We start from the raw sequence: 12,034 nt of genomic DNA on the forward strand, positions 1-12,034 counted from the left end.
TTTGAGGTGAGGATAATATGTCTCAAGGCAGGAAGCCATGGACAGCACGGGGCACTAGAAGCAGTGTGGTTCTACTAGGTATAAACCCAAAGTGGGGGGAGCCCAAGTGGCTCAGCGGTTTAGCGCCGCCTTCAGCCCAGAGCCGGATCCTGGAGACCTGGGATTGAGTCCCACATCGGGCTCCCTGCATGGTGCCTGCTTCTCCCTCTGCCTGTGTCTCTGCCTCTCTGTCTCTCTCTGTCTCTCATGAATAAATAAATAAGAATCTTACAAAAAAAAAACAAACAAGCAAACTCAAAGTGGGAGGTTGAGGGTTGCAGATATAGGTTGCAGATATAGGCCAGAGCTAGATCAAAAGAGTCCTTTAGGCCACGCTATGCAAATAAATTGTAAAGTTTCAATTAATGTAATACACTAGCAGTACTGGCATGATGATAGGAAAAACTGTTCCATCTATAACAAACTGGCTTGTACAGCATGACTATTAGATGCGCTTGCATGCTTAATGAGCGAGACACAGGCATTGAATACACAGGCCTGCTTTTCAATCCCCATTCTAGCACTTACTTGGTTCCAACACTCACTGGCTGGGTTCCTTGGGGACAATTTCCTTAACCTCACTAAACATCAGTTTCTTCATGTCTAAAACTGGGTCAATAATTATTCCTGTCTCATAAAATTTTGTGAACATTAAATGAGATAACATGCATAAAACTCTTAGCACAGTGCCTTAATATGTGCTCGGTAAATACTATTACTTTTTTATTTTTTTATTTTAAAGATTTTATTTATTCATAGAGATGCAGAGAGAGAGAGAGAGAGAGGCAGAGACACAGGCAGAGGGAGAAGCAGGCTCCATGCAGAGAGCCTGATGTGGGACTCGATCCCGGGTCTCCAGGATCATGCCCTGGGCTGCAGGCGGTGCTATACCGCTGCACCACCGGGGCTGCCCTTTTAAATTTATTTTATTACTTTAAAGATCTTATTTATTAATTTGAGACAGAGGGATACAGAGAGAGAGAGAGCAGGAGGAGGAGGAGAGGAAGAAGGAGGAGAAGCAGATTCCCCACTGAGCCAGGAGCCAGATGTGTGGCTCAACGCCAGGACCCTGAGATCATGACCTGAGCCAAAGGCAGATGCTTAAACCATCTGAGCCACCCAGGCGCCCCCTTTAATTTTTTTTACATTTATTTATTTTTATAATAATCTCTACACCCAATGTGGGGCTCAAACTCACGACCCTGGGATAAAAAAGAGTCGCATGCTCTCTCGACTGAGCCAGCTAGGCATCCCTTATTATTTTTTAAACTGTCTTCCCAAGTTTGCTTGAGCATGACCTTGGCACAGGCCACGCTGAGACAGGTGGAATACTAATGTTGATGGTTAGAACATGTCACCCCTGCCTGGTTCACCAGTAGCACTGAACCGGAACACTTCCAAAGAGATGAAATGGATGCAGTGTGGGGTAACAGGTCATTTTGTGAACAGTGGTAAATGATGCAACTCTCCAGGGATTGAAGGAACAGGTCAGACTGCCACTGGACTGTCAGGCCGACTGAAAGGTAGGATGCTCTGGCGAGCTGGGAACTTGCTGGGGCCTGCATGCCTATGACAAAACAAGCATTTGTCCTTAACTGGTGGCTGGGTATGTTGCCATTTCCCTACTTTATTTTTTCCTACAGTTCTTTCTTTTCTTTTTTTTTTAAAGATTTATTTATTTAAAAAAAGATTTATTTATTTATTCTATCACAGACATAGAGAGAGAGAGAAGCAGAGACATAGGAAGAGGGAGAAGCCAGTTCCCTGCAGGGAGCCCAAGGCAGGACTTCATCCTGAATCCCCGATCCCGGGATCAAAGCTCAACCACTGAGCCACCCAAGAGTCCCACCATTTCCCCTACTTTAAAAAGCAGTTTGGGGTCTTGGGGTCCCCCACCTGTGTGGCAGTCACTGTCCTGGAGCCTGCGGGAGGGGCATGGCTGAAACCGGTGGAACTTGAGCCTCTAGCATCAGCTTGACACAACGTGGAGCTGCTGCAGAAACCAGATTATGGGGGCTATTTATGCTCCCACACCCTCCCTGCAGAACCCTGGAGCTCTGCTCTTGCACTGACACCCTTCTATGTGGAACTGGCTCAGGCTGGTTAAGACTCAGACTCTCAGAAAACAATGGGACTGATGTGAATGCAGTTTTGGAAAAACATGTGGATGGTGCATAGTGTAACATTCCACCACAGCAGCCAGTGGCCAGTCAACTCGGGGAGGCACCAGCAGAGGCAGGCCCCACTCCTGGGCCCCAGACTGACCTCGCAGAACCCCAGGGTGAATGAAAAGTCAGATCCCCACCACGGGGGACTGAGAAGAAAAAGTGACTGGCAAGCTGCTATCAAAAGATATACTCTGACCAAAATATGGCTTATGAAAACCATTGGTAGAGGAGATAAAATTCGGATGACAAAGCATATCATAACATCCAAGAACTGAAAAATTATGCTGAAAATGCACAAAACTCTCTCTTCATTTAACACTGGAAGTATGGGGTAAAAAGGAACTTCATACAGACCATGCCCAAGTCACACTGGAAAAGCACAGGGCATTGTCACATGCTTGAGAACAACGCCCTATCATGGTAGCAGAAGAAGGGTGTTCCTTCCCTTGGATATTTGCATGTTTGACAAACACAATACATGGTGTTTCTCTGGAAGAACCAAGATATAAATCTGAGAGATGAAATATTTATGTCCTTGCTGGCCCAGCACGCTGGGCACTTAAAGCATGCTAGACCTTTCAACAAAAGTGTTCTCATGAAAACATTTCCTGCTTTTCTTTGAGTTGCTCTGGAGGACTGCTTAAAGAAAGTTCAACAAAGAATTTTTATATATTCCACCCATCTTCACAGCAGAAGAATGCTTCCATTACTTCCATTATCTGTGTATGTTTCGTCATGAAGAGAAAGGACTCAAAATAACTTCATAATATTGAAAAAAAGCAGTGTCGTTAGGAGAAAACAGAGTTATATGTTTGTGACTTTGTAGTAAGCCAAGAATTGTTTTTATTTTTATTTTTTAAAAGAGTTCATGTATTTATTTGATAGAAAGTGAGACAGAGCATAAGCAGTGGGGAGCAGCGAGGGGAGAGGGAGAAGCAGACTCCTCAATGAGCAGAGAGTCCCATTCAGGGTTTGATCCCAGGACCCCAGGATCACGACCCGAGCTGAAGGCAGACACTTCACTGACTGGGCCATCCAGGCGCCCTCAAGAATTTTTTTTAAACAGAACTTCTGTTCACTAGAAGACACCACTGAGAACGTAAAGAGGTAAGATCTTTTCAATATGTGTATCTAATTAAAAAAACTCATAGTAGGAATATATAAAGAACATTTACAAATCAATGAGACAACTTAATAGAAAAAGGAGCAAAGTCCTTAGTTGACATTTTGCCGGATATGACAATGGCCAATAAACATACAAAAAGGTGCTCAGAAAAACAAAACAAAACAAAACAAAACAAACAAACAAAAAACCCAAAAAGGTGCTCAGGGTAATTTATTAGTCATGAGGGAAAAGCAAATTTAAACTATAATGCACTGGGACACCTGGGAATTTTGGGTTGGTTTAACAATGAATGACTTTTGAGATACATGATTCTTAATAAGAATAGAGTAGTAGTTATGATTGTGCCTTGATTAAAATGTTGGTGGTACTACTTGCTAGCTCTCTGATGTTGAGCCCATTATCTAACCTTTCGTATGTTAATTTCCTTATATGTGAAATGGGAGTAATGGTACCTTTCTCCCAGGGTAGTTATGAGATTTACATGAATTCATATTTGAAAAGCATTAGAATGGTGTTTAGTGCATAGTATATTTGGACTTCTTAGTCAAATAACACCTAAAATTAAGTAAAAGTAGTCTCTGATCATGAATACATAGAGAAAATAATAGACTTTAACTTATACAAAATTTTATTTCATCCTTTTCGATATGTTGGCAAATTGAACTCCAATAAAAAAATATACAAAAAAAATAATGGCTTTCAGCAAAGTCCTGGGATCGAGTCCCACATCAGGCTCTCTGCATGGAGCCTGCTTCTCCCTCTGCCTGTGTCTCTGCCTCTTTCTCTCTCTGTGTGTGTGTCTCTCATGAATAAATAAAATCTTTTTTAAAAAAAGACATAATGCAATATCACTACACATCCACCAGAATGGCTCAAATGAAAAAGTGTTGTCAAGTATGTAGACCAACTAGAACCCTCATACGTTCCTGTTGGGGGTGTAAATCGGTATAATCACTAAAAAAACTACATGGCAATATCTGCTGGAGCTGAATAAACACATGACCTTCTTATTATAGGTAGGTAGGCAACAGAAAAGTGTCCACATGTCCACCAAAAGACATGTATTACAATGTTCAGAGCAGCACTTGTCATAATAGTCCAATTGGAAACTACTCAATTGGCCATCAACAGAAGAATGGAAAACTGTGGTACATACATACATACATAAAATAAATACTATATAGCAATATGAATAATTTACAAGCATACAAGCCATATGGATGAATCTCAGGAAAACAATACTGAGCAAAAGAAACCAGATTGATCTGTGTTGTCAGGAGTCAGAAATACCCTTGGGAGGAAGATGACTAGGGGTAGGAGGGAACACACAAGAGGATTTGGAGAAGCAGGAAATTGTTCTATATCTTGATCTGGGCATTGATTACCAGAGTTCTGTATGTATAATACTTTAATAATTTAAAAGTTAAAATAATTATTTGCATATATAAAATCAAGAATCTTTTTTTTTTATTTTTTATTTTTTATTTTTATTTATTTATGATAGGCACACAGTGAGAGAGAGAGAGAAGCAGAGACACAGGCAGAGGGAGAAGCAGGCTCCATGCACCGGGAGCCCGACGTGGGATTCGATCCCGGGTCTCCAGGATCGCGCCCTGGGCCAAAGGCAGGCGCCAAACCGCTGCGCCACCCAGGGATCCCTAAAATCAAGAATCTTAAATTTAAATTTCTTCTCAGTATTTTTGCCTCTAGGAATCTGAAATCAAATTTATTTATTTATTTATTTATTTATTTATTTATTTATGATAGAGAGAGAGAGAGAGAGGCAGAGACACAGGCAGAGGGAGAAGCAGGCTCCATGCCGGGAGCCCCACGTGGGACTCGATCCTGGGACTCCAGGATTGTGCCCTGGGCCAAAGGCAGGTGCCAAACCACTGAGACATCCAGGGATCCCCTCAATATTATTTTTATAGCTTGTTAATACAACCTCTTAACTACTAGTAGCCATGCTAAGTGTTTTACATACATTAACCCATTTGCTCTTATGAATCACATTTTTCCTATTTCATCTTCTAATTTATTATCACTAACATATAAATCAGCTACTTTTGTCTATGTATTTATCTTTATCAAGCCACTTGAGTGAGTTATTTGGCTACTTCTCTAGGGTTTTCTAAGTAAACATTATTATTATTGTCAAATAGTAATAATCCTGTCTCTTCCTTTACAAAACTTGCCTTATTGAATTCATTGGACCCTCCAAAACAAAGTTCGTGAAGGATAGTGGACAACCTTCTTGTTTGTTTCAAGTTTTTATTTAAACTCTAGTTAGTTGGGACACCTGGGTGGCTCAGTGGTTGAGTGTCTGCCTTCGGCTCAGGGTGTGATCCTGGGGTCCTGGGATCAAGTCCCACATGGGGCTCCCCGCAGGGAGCCTGCTTCTCCCTCTGCCCCCCCCTCTCTCTCTCCGTGTCTCTCATGAATAAATAAATAAATAAAATCTAAAAAAAATCCTAGGTAGTTAACATATAGGGTAATATTGAATTCAAGAGTAGAATTTAGTGATTCATCACTTACATAGGATACCCAGTGCTCATCACAACAAGTGCCCTCCTTAATACCCACCACTCATTTTAGCCCATGCCCCACTCCCCTCCCTCCATCAACCCTGTTTGTTCTCTGTAGTTAAGGGCCTCTTATGGTTTGGTTCCCCCCTCTTCTCTCTTTTTCCCCCCGCTCTCCCTGTGTTCATACATTTTGTTTCTTAAATCCCACGTAGTCTCCATATAAGGGGGCCCAGGTGGCTCAGTTGGTTAAGTGGCTGATTCTTGCTTTTGACTCAGGTCATGATCTCAAGGTCTTGGGATCAATTCCCACATGGGACTCCACACTCAGTAGGGACTCTGTTTGAGGATTTCTCTCCCTTTCCCTATGCCCCTCCCTCCGCTTGCATGCAACTTCTCCCACAAATAAATAAATATGTTTAAGAAATTCCACATATGAGTTAAATCAGATGGTATTTGTCTCTGACTTATTTCACTTAGCATAATATTCTCTAGCTCCATCCATGTTGTTGTAAATGACAACATTTCATTCCTTTTTATGGGTGAGGTGCTTGGGTTGTGAAGTTATGACAAAAAACTATCCTGGAAAACAAAATTGTAATTCTTGTATAGCTGAGTTTGTGATCAGAGTCATACCTTCTACCCACAATGTTGTGCTTTTTGAATTTTAAAAAACAAATATACATTGCTTTTGTAATAAAGAAATGACAGTCAGTACCTCTGCACATAGTCCCTTCTAAGTTAATCTATTCCCTCACTAGCATCTGCTCAAAGATGGAGCTTTGATCTTCTAGGGATTAGATAACTCTGTCACATCTTACCTACAGCTGCAGCTGTTTTGATCAAGAATGACATCTCTTTGTGGCTGGACCAATCACATCTTCTCTCCGGAGAACTTAAAACTGGAATACTAAGGGAATAAAATAGGAAGAGAAGGAGAGTGAAACAGATGCAGGGACGGGAATGACAGGCTGGATGGGTCTTGAGAGACCAAAGGGTGACTTTGATTCCTGATAGATCTTACAACCCATTTGACCTTGGTATAACTAGCTTCTTTATGTCTAGATGCTTGTGAAGATAATAAATGACTCACTGTTGAGCTAGTTGGGGGTTCTCTTCCCTTGTAACTAAAAGATCTCTAGCAAAAATATCAAGTGTTAAACCTTTTGTACATAGAACATAAAACATCATTTTGATTTCTGAGGCATTCTTATATTACATACAATCACTCATAGTAATTGCAAGGATCACTGTTTATTTGACCTTTATCTCCGTGGATAGAGCTCTAATTACTTCATAATTACCTGTGTGTTCACTTGTTGACTCTGAACAATTCTTTATCCTTCCACTGGCCTCTTCTCACTATCTGGTTAATGTGGATTCAAGGAAGGTTAACAGATTTTATTATTTTCCTAAGCAAACTTTAGGAAGTCAGCTGTTGTCAAGGGAGAGAAGCACTGGCCACACCCAGGGATTTTGGCTTCTTTGCAGTTTTAAAGTTAATTTATTCCAAATGCCAAGAAAACTTATCACTGAAAGTTGCCATGCACATTCAAATCCAGTGATCATTCTTTTCTAGAATAAGGCTGACGACTAAGAACAGGATGTAGGCTTAGTAGACTCCATGATTAAACCCATTCAATTTCAAGGAGACTAGATGACTGCAGGCATTTCCAGAGGCACAATCAGGTGGGGTAGAGAGAGTTCCAACCAGGAAGCCCACACATTTGTGGGCTGGTTCCAGCCTTACCACTCTCTGGCTATATTTGCACCTGGTTGAATAATTGCAATATAAAAATGTATTGATGTGCCTACTGCATGCAAAGCATTGCATTATGTGTAGCAAGGAATGGATTTAGCCATTTGACAAACTTTTACTGAGCACTTGCCATGTACGTGTCACTAGGTGCTGAAAGTTTCACTATGAACAATATCCCATTCTTGCTCTTGAGGAACAGCACTTCACCTCTGTGGTTCCCAGTTCTCTTAGCTCAAATGAGAAGTAAACTAGATAATTTCTAAGATCATACTTAAGTCTAAACTTCTATGCCTCTCAGAATTTCCCCTAGATCTCTATACCCCTTCAGCGGGTGGGAGGGCAAAGAGGTTGCTTTTTTGCTGTTTTAATTCAAGCAAAAATTTACAATAAAGGATTACTTTTCAGTCACACATTACAAACTATATATATATATATTTTTCAAATAGCATATAGTGATTTGAGTTCAATAGTGTAGTGTTTCTCCCTAAATTTTTGTTAGAAGTTGAACCTATCTCTGTGGATTTTCATAAATGGTTGATCTTTACTCATGATAGTATGAGGCCAGGAGGAGAATATTCAAATCACTGAATTTTGACCAAGTGCCTAATGAGGTTATAACCCTGCCAGGTCACTACAGAGGAGATATGCTGAGGATATTCCAGGCCAAGGAACACTGTCGCTGGGGCCTTGACCCAGATCTTGAATGAATACTTTATACAGGCAAGCTAGACATTACTACCCTAGTGCCACAGGTACTCCTGTCTAACCTATATCTGCATCATGCTCCCTTCTTGCTTCTGGACACTTCCTGACTCATCTCCCCAGTTCTCTCTCAAGTGGGAAGAAGCCCCAGGGCATCTTCTGTGCCACCCACATAGCAGAAAAATTCTAAGAAGGGGGATTTATTTATTTATTTATAATAAATCCTGATATAAAAAAAAAAGAAATCCAAGAGAAAGATCCAAAAGGCACTCCCAACAGAAGACATTTGAACTGTGCTCTTATGACACAGAGGTCTATCCATAGCATCAGTGAAAATGAAACCTGAATCATAGTAATACGCCAGTAATATTTTCTGAAGTCAAATGTTAGTAGATGGCCAAAGAACAGAAATATTGAAGTGATCTGTGCTCTAGATTTCGCGGAGGCTATAGCCTGGCTCTAAACCAAGTAAGGAAAATAAGACATGGAGGACTCAAGCAGAAGGAGAATGGTAAGAAGGCAAGGAAATAAGAGATAAATCTTTTAGAACTGATTGGGGAATCCAGTGGGCAAAGGGGATAAATTATTTTCTGTAAGGGACTTACACAATCAGTTTAAGGTTTCATCAATGCCCCACCTCCCTGAAGCGGGTTGCAGATTACATCTGTGGGTTTGGCCAGCACGAGCATTTATAACCACTGAGGCCCTAGGCAGAAGGTTTAAGAGATCAGACTGGAGCCAAAATAATCCTAGTCCAGAGCAGCTCTCAGGTTGCCTGGAGCAGAATGTGGTTGAAGCAAAAGGGATCCCCACTGAAAGGGCCTTACATACCACATAAAGGTCTTAACTATATAAACTTGCCTTTTTTTTTTTTTTTTGGTCTAAAAAATCCCAATATCAGAGGCTGTTGCCCCAACGCTGGAGAGGATTTCTGATGTTTTCCCATGAATTTATCTGACTTAGATATAAGCTTAAAGTAGGCAAAAGCCTTAATCAAACCAGGGTAAAGGGGGAAGCTAACATATTTGTCAGTATTCCTCTTCATGCACTATTGATTCTAGACAAACAGAATTTTCACCTCCTCCAAATCACTCCAGATTCTTTGGAGATCTCTGCCTAGATTCAGTACCATTTCATTCTATTCATTCAAAAATATCCATTAAATGTCTGTGTGCCAGATGCTGTTCTAGGACCTGCTGGATCCTAAATTAAACAAGTTAGGAGAAGTTGTCCTTCAAATGTGTAGTCCTCCATGGACTGCTTTTTGCCTACACACTGAAATTCTGACTGTCTTTAAAATTTTTAATACGCAGGGCGCCTGGGTGGCTCAGTTGGTTAGGCAGCTGACTTTGGCTTAGGTCATGCTCCCGAGGGCCTGGGATTGAGCTCCATGTGGTTCCCTGCTCAGGGAGGAGACTGCTTCTCCCTCTCCCTTTGCCGCTCCCCCTGCTTGTGCTTGCACTCTTGCTTTCTCTCTCTCTCAAATAAAATCTTTAAAAAATAAAATTTGAATACAAATGCTCCCTCATTCATATATTCTTTCAAAAAACACTCGTTGAATATTTCCTATGTGCAGAGTCCTGGCTCCGGCAGTAAGGCTACTACTGTGAAAAAGATACCATTCACTCAGCATGTGGTCTGTGAGGCACACAAACAAGAAGCTAAAGTGAGGGTGCCACAAAGAAGTACCCAAAAAAAGAGGTAATGACTAAGTGCTTCTCAAAGTTTCTTACAGCACATACAGGAGATTGCTCTTGGCTGGAGGTGACTGGCTAGGATGTCTAGCTGTCCCGAGCTCTGCCTGGCAGCCCTAAGGACTGAGAGGATCACTACCTCAGCCCACTTGTGTCCCATTCACAGCATACTTGTTGGTCTGGTCTAGGCTAAGGCCTGAAGGAGAAGTAGATGCTAAACTGGTGAAGAGGTATTCAGACCCCTGTGTGTGTTCATTTAACAAGTCTTTATTGAGCACCTACTATGTACCAGGCACTGCCTGGGGCTAGGAATACAACAGGAGCTTACTCTAGTGGGGAAGACAGATAAACGTATGAGGAATTACAATGCTATGACCTAAACGCTCTAATGGAGATACAATCAAGGGTTATAGGACTTCACCCAGGTCTGGGAAGTCAGACACTGATGGGGTGGTAAAAGAGAAGTTAAGACCTTCAAGTAGGTGAAGTGGGAGTGAGAGGTAGGAAAGGCATTCCGGGGAGAAGAGGGGATAATAAGATAATCATGGCACATCTCCTTTTGCTATTCCCATAAACCCTATGCTCGATACAGATTCCTCGCTATCTAAAAGTAGAGCATTCTCCGACACCTTTCATAAATCAAAATAGTGTGTAAAGCAAAGAAGAAGCAATTACCATTAATTTATATGGAAATTTTTTTGAGCATTTGCAGCCCCCCAAAATAACCTCTCTTAGGATTTTCTGAAACCTTAGGACACATCTTGCTAATGGATGCACAAAATACATTAAGATAAAACACCTGTTAACAGACACAGTTCAAAGCTATGGTGGCTGCGGGTAGTTCCCAAGGAAGGAGCTTGATGAGGCCACTGTTGCTGCTTGGGGCACACACTGCCTCTATAATGGCTGGCTGCAAAACAAATGCTGAACACTATTTTCGTTTTTTGCCCCCCCCTCTTTTTTTTTTGTAAAAACAAAAATCCTCCAGATCCTTCCCTGCTTGGCTAACTCATGCTTTAGAAGCCAGCTCAAAGGTCACCTCCTTTGTGAAAGACTTCCCCGGGCAAAATTAGTCATTCCCTCCTCTCTGCTTCTATAGTGATGACTGGACGAACTAAAAATCTGGACACAGCTGATAGTGAATTCTTTTTTTTTTTTAATGATTTTATTTATTTACTCATGAGAGACAGAGAGAGGCAGAGACACAGGCAGAGGGAGAAGCAGGCTCCATGCAGGGAGCCCGATGTGGGACTTGATCTCATAACCCTGGGATCAGGTCCTGAGCCGAAGGCAGACCCTCAACCGCTGAGCCACCCAGGTGTCCCATGATAGTGAATTCTTTTTCTGATATGTAAGCTAGTTTTATAAGAAGCCATGGATAAAAAATAAAATTAAAAAAATTTTAAAAAGAAGTCATAGGGACGCCTGGGTGGCTCAGCGGTTGAGCATCCGCCTTGGCCTCAGGGCATGATCCCAGGGTTATGAGATCAAGTCCCACATCCGGCTCCCTGCATGGAGCCTGCTTCTCCCTCTGCCTGTGTCTCTGCCTCTCTCTCTCTCATGAGTAAATAAATAAATAAATAAATAAATAAATATTTTTTAAAAAAGAAGCCATAGGTACAAATTTAAATCATGTTTCATCCATTTAACCAGCTCTCTTCAATAAAAAGAAAAATAGAGGGGTGCCTGGGTGGCTCAGGTCATGATCCCACAGTCCTGGGATCAAGCCCCACATCCGCCTCCCTGGAGAAACAGTCTCCTTCTCCCTCTCCATCTGCCCTCCTGACCCCCCTCCTCACCCCCGACTGCCCCATTCATGTTCACTCTCTCCCACTCTCTCTTAAATAAAATATTTTAAAATTTTTTGGAAAAATAGAGAAAGCAGCCAAATACCACATATAATCTGTGCCATTAGTCTTGCTAGTCCTCTGTTAAAATTAATGGCAATGTTGAATATGTACTAACTTAAAGAATTCATACTGTCAAATAATTGTCCAATTTTAACCTCGGCTCCTACCTCTACG

General features: G+C 41.5%; 1 pseudogene; it reads left to right on the forward strand.

Moving 5' to 3' along the window:
- Nucleotides 1–1,390: 1,390 nt before the first annotated feature.
- Nucleotides 1,391–2,946, forward strand: LOC121477137 (annotated as a pseudogene).
- Nucleotides 2,947–12,034: the final 9,088 nt, after the last annotated feature.

This window comes from Vulpes lagopus, chromosome 2, assembly GCF_018345385.1.
Source record: "Vulpes lagopus strain Blue_001 chromosome 2, ASM1834538v1, whole genome shotgun sequence".
Classification (NCBI taxonomy): Eukaryota; Metazoa; Chordata; class Mammalia; order Carnivora; family Canidae; genus Vulpes; species Vulpes lagopus.